This window comes from Callithrix jacchus, chromosome 1 (genome assembly GCF_049354715.1).
Source record: "Callithrix jacchus isolate 240 chromosome 1, calJac240_pri, whole genome shotgun sequence".
Classification (NCBI taxonomy): Eukaryota; Metazoa; Chordata; class Mammalia; order Primates; family Cebidae; genus Callithrix; species Callithrix jacchus.
This window is the reverse complement of record NC_133502.1, coordinates 183,376,320-183,392,887: the sequence shown is the minus strand read 5'-3', so window position 1 is coordinate 183,392,887 and position 16,568 is coordinate 183,376,320.

Here is a 16,568-nt window from a genome sequence, read left to right as displayed (position 1 = left end):
GTGCTGACTGCCTCCTGAGTACATGTCTGTTTCTTCTAAAGTCTAGACTGGATCGAGAAATTGAAACTCATTGTATGAATATTTTAGCATAAAGTAATCTATGTCCATTTGGTATTTTGAATATTGGAGAATTTGGCCTATGTCAGTGACACCTTGATAATCCAATTGAAAATGTGAACTCGAGGAATTGAACGAGTTATTGATTTTATGTGGAAATCTGTAGTGTGTGTACAGTTTTAGAACATTTAAGAGACCTCCCTTAGGTTCATCACAGTCGTATGTTTAAATTATTAGATTTTGAAAATTAGTTTATACTCCGAGGTTTTGCTAAAGGTAGAAAACTGAGATACTAAAACATAAATTTAAATATATTAATTTTGTAAGTGCAATTAAAATGCTTAAAGCTATTAAATTAACTAAGTCAGTGATGGACCCAGAATTATTCACAGGCCCCGTAAAGGAAGTTACAGGTGGAACAAGGTTTGTCAGCTAGATTTAAAGGCTCAAGGAAGCACTGCACTTTTGAAATTGTTATTTTAATACATTGAACAAGTTACATTTGAATTGATCTTTTTTAAAAACAAGATCACAAGGGTGATCTTCTCTGTGGGAGAAATAAAAGTAAGCAATAAAACACCACGGAGGGAAGCACCCATATCACCAGGACCAGGAACAGGTTGGCAGCTGGGCCTCTGAGGGCATTTTTGCTAAGCATGAGGAAACAGGGGCCGCAGAGCTCCCTATGGGTCTACAGATGCTCCTGCCCCACCCCTGCCTCCCTCCACCCCCGCTCCACCCGCCACGTCCTTACGGGTGCTCTGTAGCAGCATTCCCTGTGCCAGCGCACAGGTATTTGGCTTCAAACTGTTCTGGCCTCACGTTGGAAATAGATGCTTGGTATGGCAAAGAAAAGTCAGCACTGAGACAAAGGCTCTCTCAGCAGTGCAGTGTTTATTTCCTGGACTACAGGAGGGGCACTCACTAGCCTTTGTGCCATGAGAGCACAATGAACAAAGGAAAACACACAAATTTATCCCTTACGCCTTTGGGGTCGTCCTTACTACTCTGTCTGATCTCCCTTGGCTGGAGCCGGACCTCACAATCTAAACTAAAACCCGATTGGCTGACAACTTAAAACTTTTCTAAACAGGTAAAAGCAGTGGAGAGCTGGGACATGCCTGTGAGCAGCTCCAGCACAGATATCTTGGTTAAAGTACAAGGACACAGAATGTACTATGTACTATGTGACTGTAAGCACGGCATGTCTAACCGCTACATAGGATAGGGTTTAACAAAGTTACTAGCACACTTATTCTCCAACAAGAGAGGAAACTTTATAAAGGAACTTTTCTATTTCCCACACTCACAAGTATGAGAGAAAAAGGGCTTGTGTTTAATAAACACCTACTATATGCCAGGTACTGATGTCCGCCCTGTGGTGCAGGAGGGAGCAGAGAGACCAGTCCCTGTGTTCTCGAAGCCTGTTCTATTGAGGGCAAACAGAAAATAAACAAGCAGACAAATAAACAAATGTTTAATTATAATATCAGATCCTATAACTCGAAAAAGCAAAGTGGGCTACAAAGTAAATATGAGTAGAGAGTATTATTAAGGTAAAACAAACTGAAAAAGACATAGCCTGCTATTGCAGTGGCTACACACACGCGCGCACGCACCCACACATGTATGCACACACATACACATGCACACACCCCACACAATGTGCACACATGCACCCACACATGCACACACATGCACACATGCATGCATGCCCACACATACATGCACACATGCATGCACACCTGCACACACGCGCAACACACACAACACATGCACACATGTGTACACACATGTACACACACATTCATGTTTATTTCTTCTTGTCATAAAAGTATAGGGTGAGTGCGCAGGCCAGGCACCTCTCCTTCCACATGATTCCAGGTCCCCAGCTTCTTCTAGTATGTGGCTCTTCTACCTTCCATATGTGGCCCTGTCCTGAGGATGGTCTCCATTCCAGCCACTTGGAACTGGAAGACAGCATGGAGGATCCTGTGGCAGCGGCTTCTGGTGACTCTCTGGGGCCCAGTGGTGATGATGCACCCCCCTTCCACCCATTACCCCTTGGCCTGACCTGTACCACAGTTGGGAGACTGCAAGGAACAATAGGGAATGCAGCCTGTTTGTGTGACTGGGAACAGGAAACGGGTTGCTGAGCACATGGGAAAATGAGCCGAGGCTGTCCAGAGGATGTCTTTCAAGGTTGCTATTTGCGTGGTGTGTGTTTTTCTATTCGTTTGCTCTCATCCTGTTTGTCTCTGCAAATGCCTTTCTTGTAAACAGAATACCACTGGATCCTGCTTTAAAAAGAAATCCACCCTGACAGTCTGTGCCTTCTGAGTGCTTCCTTGATTTACATTTAATGTAATTACCGATATGGCTCTGTCAGGCCTGCCATCTGGCTAATTCTATTATACCCTGTCTTAATTCTCTCTTACCGATCTTGCCTTGGGCTGCTCGAGCATTTTTTAGTACTTCACTCTCTCTCCTCTGTTGGCTTTTTATTTATTTATTTATTTATATTTATTTTGAGATGGAGTCTCGCTCTGTCACCCAGGCTGGAGTGCAGTGGTGCCATCTTGGCTCACTGCAACCTCTGTCTCCCTGGTTTAAGTGATTCTCATGCCTCAGCCTCCCAAATAGCTGGGTCTACAGGCACAGCCACCACGCCTAAATGTTTGTGATTTTAGTAGAGATGAGGTTTCACTGTGTCAGCCAGGATGGTCTAGAACTCCTGACCTTCAAGTGATCCACCCACCTTGGCCTCCCAAAGTGCTGAGATTACAGGCATGAGCCATGGCGCCATTTAAAGGAAAATCTTAAAAGCAACCAGAGGAAAAGAAAAAAAAATTAATCCAAAGAGTAAATGACTTCTCATCATAAAAGGAGAAGATCATGAAAGAACATTTCTAAGGTGCTGCAAGACAAAAATTCTTAGGATCATAACAAGATGATTCAAAACTGAAGGTGAAGTAAGATTTTTTCAGTTCAGTGAAAGCTGAGAGAATTCACTGCCAGCAGATCCATGTCCCCAGCAATGCTGAAGGGAGGTTGATCCATGTCCCCAGCAATGCTGAGGGGCGGTCTGCAGCTAGGGGAGGTGTTACCAGATGGAAACACTGATCCGTGGGGAAGGTGAAGAGCCGTGGAAGTGGGAAATCTGAGTGAGACTCTGTCTCAAAAAATATATATTTTCCCCTGACCTTCTGTTTTTGGCAGTCTGCCTTGGTGTGATCTTTGTTTATCCTGCTAGGGTTTCATTAAGATCTTAGATGTACAGGTTCATGCTCTGGATCAGATTCAGAAACTTTTGGCCAGTATTTTTGGCCACCTTCCAGCGGCTTCTCAGCAGCAGGTTTGCTGGCGTCTCACCCATGCATGCTGACATCAGGAGGCAGGGCATCAGAGAGCAGCAGAGGACAGGACTGGTGCGAGCCAGCGTGGAAGCCACTGACTGCACAGGTGGCCGTGGGTTCACTTCTGCACCACACGGGGTGTCAGTCAGCAGGGCGACTGTTACCCACTCTTTCCCTCAGATCCTCACTATTTCTCTGGACTGTAGAAGCCATCTCTGTGCCTCCCATGCCCACCTTCCACACCAAATGCCAGGAGCACATTATTAAAGCCAAGCTATGGTTACATCTGTCTCCTGTCCTCAAATCCTTGAAATCTCCTTCTGTCCCCTCTTCCCTGTCTCCCCTTCTGGACTGCCACTGCATGCTTGCAGTTTGCTACTACCTTTCCATTGAAAATCGAGGCTGTGTGCACTTGTTCTAGAAACTTCATTTTCCACGCCTCAACTTTGATATCTATCAACACGTTTTTATATTCCCTGATCCTTCCTTATATTTCCCATCTAATAAATGTTTAATTTTACATATTTTTACTTTTAATATTTATACTTTGCTTGTCATTAGATTTCCATATCTTTTTTTGAAATCCTTCATTTCCTCACCCACTACATCTAAATTTTCTTGCTTATAAATTGACATATTTATTCTACTTAAATAATTTGCTTGCAAATTTCAGCCTCTGAGCCCTCATTCATTTGTTTCTATTGACTTTTTCCTTTTGATTATGGATTACACTTTCCTTCTTCACTTGTATGTCTAGTAAGTTTTGATTTTGTGCAAAGCATTGTGAATGCTACAGTATAGAACACTGAATTCTGTGCCCCCTCTCAGAAAAAGCTGAGCTTTGTGCTAACAGGCAGGCAAGTTGCTGGAAGATCACTTTTGATTCTGTGGGTGCTTAGTTTTAGACTCTGTTAGAATGGCTCTATGTTGTCCTTAGTCCTGAGGTAAAAGCTTTAGTTCTGGAACATGGTGCTTATGTAATACTTAAGCACTGGGTCTCCAGGGAAAGCCTGGTTTGCCAAATTCATCCCAAGTGTGGGGCTTGAACTCAAATGGTCTCCCCAACACTGGGGAGCTGCTGGAATTTCTCTCAGCTGTGTCAGTCTTCCAGTGGCTTCTCCCCAGCAGGTTCATTGGAGTCTTACCCAGGCATGTTGCCTTCAGGAGGCAGGCAAGGATATGAAAGCATTCAGCCAGCAGATGCTGGGCTTCCTCACATGGCTCCCTCTTTTTCAGGATTTCTCACCCCGGTCCCAGCCACTCCGGTAGGCTCCATCACTGGCATCAAGTCTTCAGCCTCAAAAGACAGCTGCCTTCTGCTTGACCAGTGTCCCTTGCATTCTGTGGACTTGGAAGGGCCCAGGGGAGGAAGTCAGGGTGCCCGGCTCTCACACAGTGTGGCCCCTATTTCCCATGGCTTCCCTCACATCCAGATTCTGCCTGCTTTTAGTCACTCTGCATTGCCTTCCAATAGTGGTATTTTCATAGGTTTTCTGGAGTATTTTTGTTCACAGGAGAGTTAATCTAATGTAAGCTGTTTCTCAACTGTCAGATGCTTGAAGTCTGAAGGGTGAGTTTTTTTAAACTTTTAGTTCCACAAAGCCTCTCTGAAGAGGTGACATTTGAGTCAAGAACTGAAAAACATGAGTCAGATATACAATATTTGGGGTAAAGTCTTATAGAAAGAGGAAAAAGTCTCGTCAGATTTGAGAAACGGTAAGGAGGCCAGGGTGTCTGAGAGCAGCGGAGGAGGACAGGACTGGTGGGAGCCAGCATGGAAGCCACTGACTGTACAGGTGACCTGGGGTCTATTCCTGCACTGTTATAGGTAAAATTTTTGATGCCATGAAAGTAGCACTTGAATATGAATTTCCTCAGCAAGGCAATTTACTTCTATAGAAGGGTGTGGCTCACAGATGGAACAATGGCAGGTGCACACCTGGACAGGGGAGGGAAAGGGGCACTTCTGCCTGATGGGTGTCGCCCCTACCACTGTATCATTCCCCTATTGGCTAGGGTTGGATCGCATAGCCTAGTCTAATTCCAACTGGCTATTTTAAAGGGAGCAGGGGTATGAACAGGAGTGGCAGGTGGGTAGTTGGGCGGGAAGAATGGTTAAGGGCAGGTCAGAGCAAGTAGGCAGGGGTGAAAGCATGTGACTGGAGCAAGTGACCAGGATGAGTCAGGACAGGGCAGGGGATGGGGAACAGATGTGAACTACTGATTAGAACTGGTGGAAAAGTTTGTTTACTGAAACTACAAGGAAGTTAAACTTTAAAATGGAGGGCAAAGAACTGAACATACTGACATACCGATTCTTTGAAGAGAAACTTGGGGTTCATTCCATCTAACAGCACCAAATGGGGTGTCGGTGAGCAGTTGCCCACTCTCCCTCATGTCCTTCCTATTTCTCTGGACTGTGGCGCCATCTCTGCCTCCCACGCCCACCTTCCACACCAACACCGGCTGCACATTTTTAAAGCCAAGCTATGATTACATCCCTGTCCCGTCCTCACATCAGGCCCCCAGATGTCTGTCCATTGCTCCTCAACACAGTGTAAGCCTAATAAAGGGTTCAAAGCCTCTATCCATATCCCAGGCCGCACCTGATTTCCTGCACTGTCTTTCATTATTCATCTACCTTCTGGCCAAACTGGGAGTGCTGTTATTATCTACACACAATGCACTTACAGCTCTTCCTACAGAATATTTCTGAAGATGCTGTCTCAACTGCGAATTCCTCTTCCTCATTCATCTGTGAACCAATTCGTGTCCAGGCGTTTCATTCTGCTTTCTTCTGAGCAGCAATCATGCTCTTCTCCCAGAGGAAAATTAGATGCTAACTGGGGCAGAACAAACCAGTATGTGAGACCCCAATCTCCTCTGTCCATGCAGGGTCTCATGCAGGAGTGAAACAACACCTTCCTCCCCTGACAAATGATTAAGAGGGTGAGATTGGCTCTCAGTACCATGTGGCAGCACGCTCTTGGCCTCCATCCATTAGACGAGCCCTCCCACACTTTCTCTCCTTTCTCAGGATCTGTTCTTCTGTACCAAAATTCCACTCTAAATAAAGGTTGTCACATTGATTTCTACTAAAGGATCAGAACCTTGCTAGAGAGGTTTATAAGAAAAATATCTGGCTGGGCACAGTGGCTCATGCCTGTAATCCCAGCACTTGGGAGGCTGAGGTGGGCAGATCACAAGGTCAGGAGTTCAAGACCAGCCTGGTCAATATGGTGAACCCCCATCTCTACTAAAAGTATAAAAATTAGTTGGGTGGGGTGGCAGCTGCCTGTAATCCCAGCTACTCGGGAGGCTGTGGCAGGATAATCTCTTGAATCAGAAGGCGGAGGTTGCAGTGAGCCAAGGTCGCACCAACCTGGGCAAAAGAGCAAAACTCTGTCTTAAAAAAAAAGCCAGGTTCGGTGGCTCACGCCTGTGGTCCCAGCACTTTGGGAGGCTGAGGTGGGCATATCACCTGAGGTTGGAAGCTCCAGACTAGCCTGGCCAACTTGGTGAAATCCTGTCTCTACTAGAAATACAAAAATTGGCCAGGCATGGTGATAGGCACCTATAGACCCAGCTACTGGGAGGCTGAGGCGAGAGAATCACTTGGACCTGGGAGGCAGAGGTGTAGTGAGCTGAGGTCACGCAGTTGCACTCCAGCCTGGTGGATAGAAAGAGGCTCCAAGACTCTGTCTCTAAAAGGAGGAGGGTGGGGAGGGAAGAGGAAGGGGAAGGGGAAGAGGGAGGGGGAGGGGAAGAGAGAAGAGAAGAGACCTGTAGAGTCTTTGAGACGCTTGAATTTTAATGATATTCCAAGCTTTATATGGGAGTAGATTTCTTTACAGTGGAATTTAAGCATCAGAGGAACCTAGGGGGCATATTTTTGTGAATCCACTGTGCTTTGAGACTGACCAGCCTGGGTTTAGAGCAGAAGTCTGGGGAGCCTAGCAAATACTGCCTATTTCAAGCAGCAGCAACATCTGCACACTTTTTAGAAACACATATTCTTGGTGCTGCCCCATACCTACTGAACCAGGCCCTCAGCAGGGAGAGAGGGGTAGAGGGGACCCTGCAAATGTTTTAGGAAACCTTCCAGGTGGCTCTAAAGCAGGCTAAAGTGTGAGAATGCTGCCAGCCCTTTACAGCGGCTCCAGGCCCTGCCCTCTGTCTCCACAGGCCTCCCTGATGGTGAAGGAGAAGCAGCTGTCCCAACCTGGGACAAATCTCTCCTTTTTTCATTTAGTCTTCTCTTGTCGCCCTTTCACACTCATGCCTGAATGTGGAGCCTTGACGAACGATGCCTCCACTCCCTGCCTACTCTCATCAGAACCAAAGCCCTGGGCCAGACTGCACTCTTGCCTCAATGTCTGACCTGCCTCAGTCTCTCAAGAAAGTACAGAATGAGGTGATCATGGCTAACTCCCAGTAGGGCAGTCTTTATGGCATGCCTGGCACCCATCTAAGTGACTCCCATGCCTGGCACAAAGGGTGGGTGGCTGAGGCTCCAGGGAGGTGAGGCAGAGCCACGGGCTTGTGGAGTCTGCCCTGCCTTGGGGAGCATGTGGGGTGTTTCCAGGCAGAGTCTGTAAAAAGTAAAAAGTTCCTTGTCAAAGTTGCCCTTTTTGTTAAAGAATAAATAGTAACTGTTAGAAATAATGGTTTCTTATAAAAACTAACGTCTTTCAAGCGTCCTTGCTTTTTGCTAAAAACTCTTTGTGAAGTCCTATGTAGCTATTAAATATAGTAAGGGAATAAGTACATTCTATGTCTTTGTACTTCAGCCAAGTTATTTGTTCTGGCCTATAGCTGCTCAGACATATCCAAACATGCCCAGGCATCTCCCAGCTTATAGCCCATGCCTCTTTCTTATTTGGAAATGTTATTATTCTCCTCGTTTCCTGTAAACAACCCCCTTCCTTTGTTCTCCATTGCACACATTTACCTATTTAGGAAAGTTTTAAGTTTTTAGCCAATCAGGATTAATCTAGATTGTGAGGCCCAGCTCCAGCCAATGGAGATAGGACACCGCAATGAGGACTCAATGTGTCAGGGATAAAAACCTCTGCTTTTCTTTGTTCAGTGTGCTCTCATGACAATCAGGCTGCTGAGAAGCACCCTTTCTGCAGAAAGTAAAATTGCCCTGCTGAGAAAATTATTTGTCTGCATGTTCATTCTTCCTTTGGCACTGAGGAGCAAGCATTTGCTTCTAACAAGTTGAAGCCAGTAGAACTCAAGAAAGTGGCATGACAGCTGGTATCAGTACCATGCCTGGGACTCAGTGGGAGGCTTGCTAGCTGCACCCAGCCAGCCCCATGTAACTCTTCATGCCTGGGATGCCCCCAGGAGGAAGTTGGTGCTGCATGGGCAGTGGGAGCACAGAGGGGCATGGCAAATGTTGGACAGCCCTATTCCCAGGCCCACATCAACCTCCACCTGCCTCTTGAGCACCCAAGGGCACGGCTGTCTCCTTTATGACATTTTCTGTGGGCCAGCATCAGAGCTGGACCAACATGGACTGGTGGTATGTGGCCCAAGCCCCCACCCCAGATGTCTTGGCTCCAGCTATGGAAAAGGGCTTCCCTCTACCCAGCTATGGATGATCACCTCTTCTCATTTTGAGCTCTCATTGTGTGGAATCTGGGAGGGAGCTGCAGAGGGTCAGCTCCAGAACCCAGCCTCCAGGTGCAGAGGGCAGAGAGCTCTTCCATGGACAGCGTTCCATGCAGAACTTCAACAGACAGACAGATGCATAGACATCACAAAGGCATACTTGATAAAGTAATCCAAATGGCTTCTTCTGTACATCTCCACATTCCACCTTCTTGTGGAAGGTGAGATCACACCTCTTGCTGGAAGCCTGTCCTGAACACTCCACCCACTTGGAGCAGGCTTGGCTCTCAGCCTGGGGCTTCCTAGCCTCTGGGTGGCTCTCGGGGGTCTCAGTTGTGAGTCTGGTCTCTTCTCTCAAGAGACCAGGACATTCTCTTCTCTCAAGAGACTCACTTACCAACCCAGGGCTGCACACCCAGCAGGTTCTGGACACTAAGAGGTTGCTCTGTGATTAGTGGCACCCTGAGATCACCTGGCCAGCAGATGGTGAGCAGCACTGGTGCAAATGAGTGCAAGACAGTTGCTGGGACCTGGGAGAAAGCATTTCCCAGACATCAACTCATTTGGCCCCACAAGCTGTGGAAGCGCCATCTATTTTGTGGAAGAGGAAACCAGGTAGCCGGACGTCTCGCTTCTGACCCGTCCCATGCATGAATGGTTAAGAAACACACTTCAGAGGAGGAACACACGGGCATGGACACTCAAGCCTCATGAATCCTGAGCAGCCCAACCCAAAGTTGGCACCACTGCACCCCACCTCCCACACTCTCAGCCTCATGGAGTCTGCTCCCCTTGAATCTGGGCCAGGCATAGTGATTTGCTTTTAACCCACAGGATACAGCGAGGGACATGAGGCATCCCTCCTGTGGTTAGCATAAAAGATGGTGCTTCCATCTTGCTAGCAGACTCTCCTCTGTGGCTTCAATGGAGCAGGTGGCTGTGCTGGGAGGCCCACATCACAAAGAACTGAAGGTGGCTTCCAGTCAACAGCCAGTCACCACCTGAGGCCCTAGTCCAAAGGCACTCAAGGACCCGAATCCTAGCAACAGCTATGAGTGAGCTTGGAAGTGGAACTCTCCCCAGATGAGCCCCGGATAAGACCCCAGCCTTGAGTGATACCTTGATTGTAATTTCAGGGCAAGATGGATCCCGAGGCAGACACCTCCTGAGATGTTTCTGGATTCCTGACCCTCAGAAGCTGTGAGATGATACACCTGTGTGGTGTTGAGCCTCCAAGCTTTGGGGTCATTTGTGACATAGCAGTAAAGGACGTAGCACGGAGCACAGTGCCTCTATAGTCAGTCTCCCACCTTCAGGAAGAGTCCTTCAAATCATCCCGACCCTGAAGGAGCATTCAGTCTAGTGGTTTCTAGTTTTAAACTGAATTTGAGAAAGTCCGGAAGGGCAGTGAACATGCTCCATTGAACGTGTCAGTTCTCAACAGATGCTGGGAATTAGGCTCCTCCCAAACCTACATGATTTCCATTTGTCAATTTGGAAAGAAAAAAAGCAAAATGTTTTGGGCAGGAAGTGCATGTGGCTTTTGTGGAAGTATTCACCCCGGGATGTTACTAGAAAGTGAGATTTTCCTATGTGGGGCACAGAAACAGACCCCAGTTCCCAAGAAAGGCGACTGGGTCAACTTGAGTTGAGCCAGAGCAGCCTGCACGTCCTCCCAGCGTGGGAGGGGAGCTGGGAGGAGGGGAGGAGGAGCAGGGACAGTCCCTCCAACACCTGCCGGCTTCCCCAGGCTGAGGGCGTGATGGGGATGGCCAACAGAGCCGGGGAGGGTCTCCCAGGCCTCAAAGTGCTTTGGAGACCGGGAACACGGGCTGTGTGCCTGAGGCTTGTGCGTCTAGAGGGGCACTCCTGGGGAGCAGTGTCCCCTCGAACACTGCTGGCAGGTCGGGGCGGGCTTTCCCAAGCGAGTGGGCAAGGATGGTGATGCTGCCTTCTCGTCTCGTGGGCTGCCTTGTCAGGCGAAATCTGTACAAACCTCCATGCCTCCCACGCCTCCCATGCCTCAGTGGTCATCCCAGGGCTGTGTGACCTTGTGGCAGGGTCGGCTCTTCCCAGGTCCCACAGGTGCACATCCACCACCCCATGCAGCCACGTCGCCTCCCCAGTTGCCCTGTCTCACTTCGGTTGGATCCTTGGCCTGTTACTTATCCTCTGCTGAACTGTCCTCATGACAAAGTCTCACTTGTGAGATGCACACACAGCACACACGACATGCACGGGCACACTCCACACAGGCACACACACACACTACACAGGCACACACCACACAGACACACCACATACACGGAACACACACACACTACACAGGCACACACCACACAGACACACACTACACACAGGCACACACACAACGCAGGAATGCACACTACACACAGGCACACACCACACAGACACACACTACACATAGGCACACACCACACAGACACACCAAACACACAGGAACACACACCACACAGACACACCACACACACAGGAACACACACTACACACAGGCACACACCACACAGACACACATCACACACAGGAACACACACTATACACAGGCACACACCACACAGACACACACATCACACACAGGAACACACACGCTACACACAGGCACGCACCACACAGACACACACCACACAGATACACATATCACACACAGGAACACACTACACACTGGCACACACCACACAGACACACACATCACACACAGGAACACACACACACTACACACAGGCACACACCACACAGGCGCGCGCGCACACACACACACACACCAGCACACACACCACACAGAGAGGCTACACAGTTGGATCAGAATGAATGGCTCCCTTTTATGCTCAGGGAAGGTTTCGCTGTACTCGAAATCATTAAATCTGACTCCCACATCTGCATGCAGTGGTATATTTCCTGTGATATGTTTGTAAAATAGACGCTTATGTTTTATGTATGCATCTAATGCACACTGTTACACAGGCACACCTCCAACTCCATCCAAAGCTTACAAAATGCTTTGTGCACTCACCTCTAACTCCATCTAAAGCGCACACAGTGCCACCTGTGCACACCTGCAACTTTAAAGCATACATACCGTTGTGTGTGTTCACCTGTACCCTGGAGTCCTCTTCATGAGGTTTTAGTATCTGACTTCATGCTACAAGCCCAGCCTGCTGTGGGCTCTGACGGGAGCCCCCTTCCTGTAGAAGTGCAGGTGTGTGGGGTTGGCTACAGCTTTTGCCTCCACGCAGCTGAAGTGAAGCAGAGAACCCCAAGGGGTGGGGTGTGGGGCCTCATGTACGGCAGGTTCCACCTCCATCTCCCCACAGGAGGCCTGGCTTAGACGTCCTAGAGGTGGACACAGAATGCTTACTTTTAGGGGGCTCCCTGGGTGACTCCGAAATGGGGCCAGGTTGGGCACCACTGATGGGCAAACCCCAAGAAACACCAGGAGCAGGTTTGGTGAACACTGGGCTTGTCCCACTAAGAACCTGCGGCTGCCCTGGGAGGTGCGCTCCCGTGTCTGCTGGTGGTGGAGCGGCACAGCTCCCTGGTGGGGGAACAGCCAGGACCCGACCCTGGGAGGTGTGGATTTGGGAGGGCCCTGGGGGCCTGCATGAGCCAGTGGGAGCTAGGAGGTGGCGTCCGTATTGGGAGCTGGACCCACACGGTGGGCACGTGGGGTCAGCATCAGTGAAATTCAGGGTGTCAGTGAATTCCGCCTTCCCGATGGCCCTGGAGCAGTTGTGAACGCGTTGGCTCTCCCCTCTTCCCCTTCTCCAGGCACTCCAGAACGCAGACGCCCCCTGCACTCCCAGGTGGCTAGAGTCCAGGGACACTCAGTAAGACAGCGCTGGGCAGCTCAAAGGAATCCTTTGGCCTGGCATGGGCCAGCTCCAGGGACACCCCCACCTTCCTCCTTATGCATGGATGGGGTTTTGTCACCAAGACATCTGCAGGACAGGGGAGGGGCCTCTGGCCACATGGCAAGAGTACCCCCTCAATTCATGGGTCCCAGGTGCAAATGGGCAGATGGGAGCTCTGAGTGGCAGATTCCTGGTGGCGTCTGAGCCCGGGGCACTGAGGCAGCTGTCCTCAGCCTGTTCTCACCAGGCCACAGCTTTCACTGTGTTAGCGTGTGTGCATGCGTGTGTATTCTCCTGTGGTGCAGTGGGGGTCATGCCCAGGGCTTGAGCATCTTCTGGGATTCTCTCCTCTCACCTCCGACCTTCCTTTCTCAGTAAATCCCATCAACCTCACCTTTGAAACACCAGGAACCCCTCCCCTTTCCATCCCCCTCCCACTTCCCTCCAGCCTCTGCACGGCTCCTCCCTCTCCAGCAAGGCCCTTCCTGACAACCAGGCTCCATAGACGCCTACTGGAGACGCACATAGAGGCCGCTGCCTGAGGCCGGCTGAGATCTTAGTGGCCAAGGGCCCTGGCAGGCAAGGAGGCTTCCTCCCCCGACACCTGGAGCCCGGGGCCAGCTTTGCAGGGACGAGGCCACAGGCAAAGCCTCTGTCCCCTGCCAGGCTGGTGTGCTCACAGTTCCCCTCCTGCCTTCCTTCCTCTCAGCCATGCCGAGGACGCCCCGAGAGCCCAGCGCATAGCACTAGGATAAAGGAGGCTGAGGGATGTCTCTTCCAATACAGGAAGCTTGAATTAATTCCTGTCCCGGATGGCAAGAGATAACCTGCTTTCTCTTTCATGGGGACAGACATTTTCCCTCATCCAGCAAGGGTCAATTCAGCCCTCTAGGATCCTTAAAACAAAGGACAGTGATCACCCACCCGGCTGGAGCATTCCACAGGAATCACATCCCGGGCTCATGAGATGCAGTGAGCCACGATGCACCCGGGCGTCCACACTCTGTCTTCTTCGTCAGGCGTGTGGATCTTCTGTCCTCCAAGATTAAGAGTGGGGACTGGCTCCCTGTCTTCAGGAGATCCAGCCCAGGCCAGGACATGTGCTGGTGCTTGCTGAGGAATTGCTGGGGCCATGACAGTGGGAGGTGGAGCTGTGGGGGTGCTAAGCCTAGCTGCTCTACTCACGTTCCCAGGGACACCCGCTGTGAGCACTCATGGGGTGCCAGGCCCAGCACCATTTCTCCGGCCCAGCTTCCAGGCAGGTGCTTTTATCAGCTAGGCTCCAGGGTGAGGTGCAGTGCAGAGGGGCCGGGGCGGGCCTCGCTCTGGAGCCTTGGCGACTTCTTCGTCTACCTTGGTTACCTCGCCTGGAGGCTGAGTTCACAGTGCTTGCCTCAGATGAGCCTGGCAGGTAGCTGAGCTCTGTCTGTGCCTGCAGGCAGCAGGGAGGAGATGCACTGTAACCCCCTGGGCAAGAGTCACTCTGTCTTCAGGCCACCCCAGCAAGACCTTGGTTTTCCCCTGGCCCGGCCTCCCTTAGCTTGTCCTGGAGCTTCACCTGGGTAAGAGCGGGCCCTCTGGGTCACAGGCCTCTACCTGATTGGTGGCATTTAAATGAAATCTCTCTTTCTAGTCATCTCTGGAGCCAGCTGCAAAGGCAGCACCTCGAGAGGCTGCACCGAGGAAGGAGCTTCTGCCCCAGCAGAGCATCTGCCATCTCTCAGCTCCTGGGAGGCTCCTCCCTTCCCAGGCTTCCCTGCCCACACCCTCAGGGCACTCCATAGGAGGGGACAGTCCCCAGAGGCTGAGCAGTCCTCCAGCCTCCTGCTGCCTAGGATGGTCAAAGGGTCATTGTGAGTCTGGGCCACCGACTCCTCCAGACCAGGCTGGGGCCTCTTCGGGACGGATCCGCTGCCCACCTGTGTGATTCCTGCTGCTCCACCAGCAGGCACCATGCCAACTATCCACCCACCTGCCTTGCTCTCACCCCGCTCTGGATTCGACGGCAGGGACCTTCAGACCTGCCACGCTTTGAGGACTGTGAGTGTCCGTTGCCAGAGCCACGTTCCCAAATCAAATGCATCAGGCACCACCCTAATCCATTCTGGAATTTCGCGAAAGGGGTGCACTGCTCAAAGGCATGTTGGCTGCTTGTCCCTCAAAGCGTTTCTCAATTTGGTCTTTAAACTGTTGATGCTGGGAAATGGTTGACTCTTCTGACCCTGCACATCCTGAGTCGTGGGTTGTTTCCCCTCGTTTCTGGCTGGTTCTTTCCAGAGCTGGCAGTGCCATGTGTTGTCCAGGAAACCAGCCTGTGAGCACTGTTTCATGTCCAAGCCTCCACACCAAGGGCAGCAAGCTATTAGTTCCTCATCTGCCTCTGCGCGGTCACAGTCATCAAACAATTTTACCCCATGTTCTGCCTGGGTGACGTAGGTCAACAGCCTCCCATGCTCTCACAACAGCCCTGGCTTCCCCGGGCAGTGCTGCAGGCCACACTCTTCTGTTGTGAAAGTAGCCCCGTCCTTAAGCACCAACATGACTCAGGGTCACCAAGGCTCCTGGTGCTCCGACTTGAACGTGCAGCGGAGTTGTTCAGGGCCTGCTTTCCGATGAGTCAGCGCGTTCCCACGGCCCCTGAGCCAGCAGGCCTGGGATGGGCCCAGGGACTGGCACTTGTAACAAGCTGCTGCCAATGCTGCCGGTCCCCAGGCCACGCTTGAGACCCCCTGGCCTCGGTTACTCAGCAGTAATAAACGGACCCCATATCAGTGGCTTAATACAACAAAAATGTGCTGCTGCTGCTCCTGCTGCCCACTCATCACAAGGTGGCAGGGGGCTCACTGGGGAACCTGCTGATGATGCAGCCCCTCCGTGAAACATGGCTGGTGCTAGGCAAGAGGGAAGCCCACCGTCAGGCTGGAAGAGTCGAATGCCACGCGGTCATCGGCGGGAACAAGCCCCACGCCTTCCCCCATCCCAGCCACAAGGAGCCAGGGAGGCTGATCCTACTATACAGCTGGAAGGGTAGCGCTGGAGAGCTTCCAGAACATTCCCCCAGGGCTCTGATGGCCCGGAGTGAAGAATGAGGCTGGTACATGGTGGTGCGGATGCCTAGCAGTTGCCAAAACTCACCCGTCGGGCAGGTGCCCAGCCACATTCTAACATCCTCCCAAGGGCACAAAGCTGTCCATGCCAGCCCCGGCCACTCCCGAGGGATGAGCTGCACCTAAGGATGGCCAGGGCCGTCCCCTTCTTTCTCTGCTGTGGCCAGTGTCATTACCTACAGTGGTCCTGGTGTCCTAGGACTGTGTGCAGTCCCGTCTGGGAGGAGCCTGGCCACCCATAAGAAGACAGCCACTCACATCCGTTTACGGTGGAAACAGTCAACTTAATTTATTGAAAAAACTATTACAATTATTCCTTTGTTACACCAGTTTAGAATATTTTAAGATATCCTTTCCTGGGCATTACAATGAAAACTTAGGACATGTCTATTGGATTTTATGAAAATGTACCATGTGTCACTTGACATTGTATTTCAAAGGGCCTGATGTCCTAGAATCTTTATCTTGCGTTTTTTTTGCTTACCGTTTTTTCTTTTCACCAGCGTTTGTCCAATGATATATATATATATGGAGGAAAAAATAAAACTACACCAAAAGAA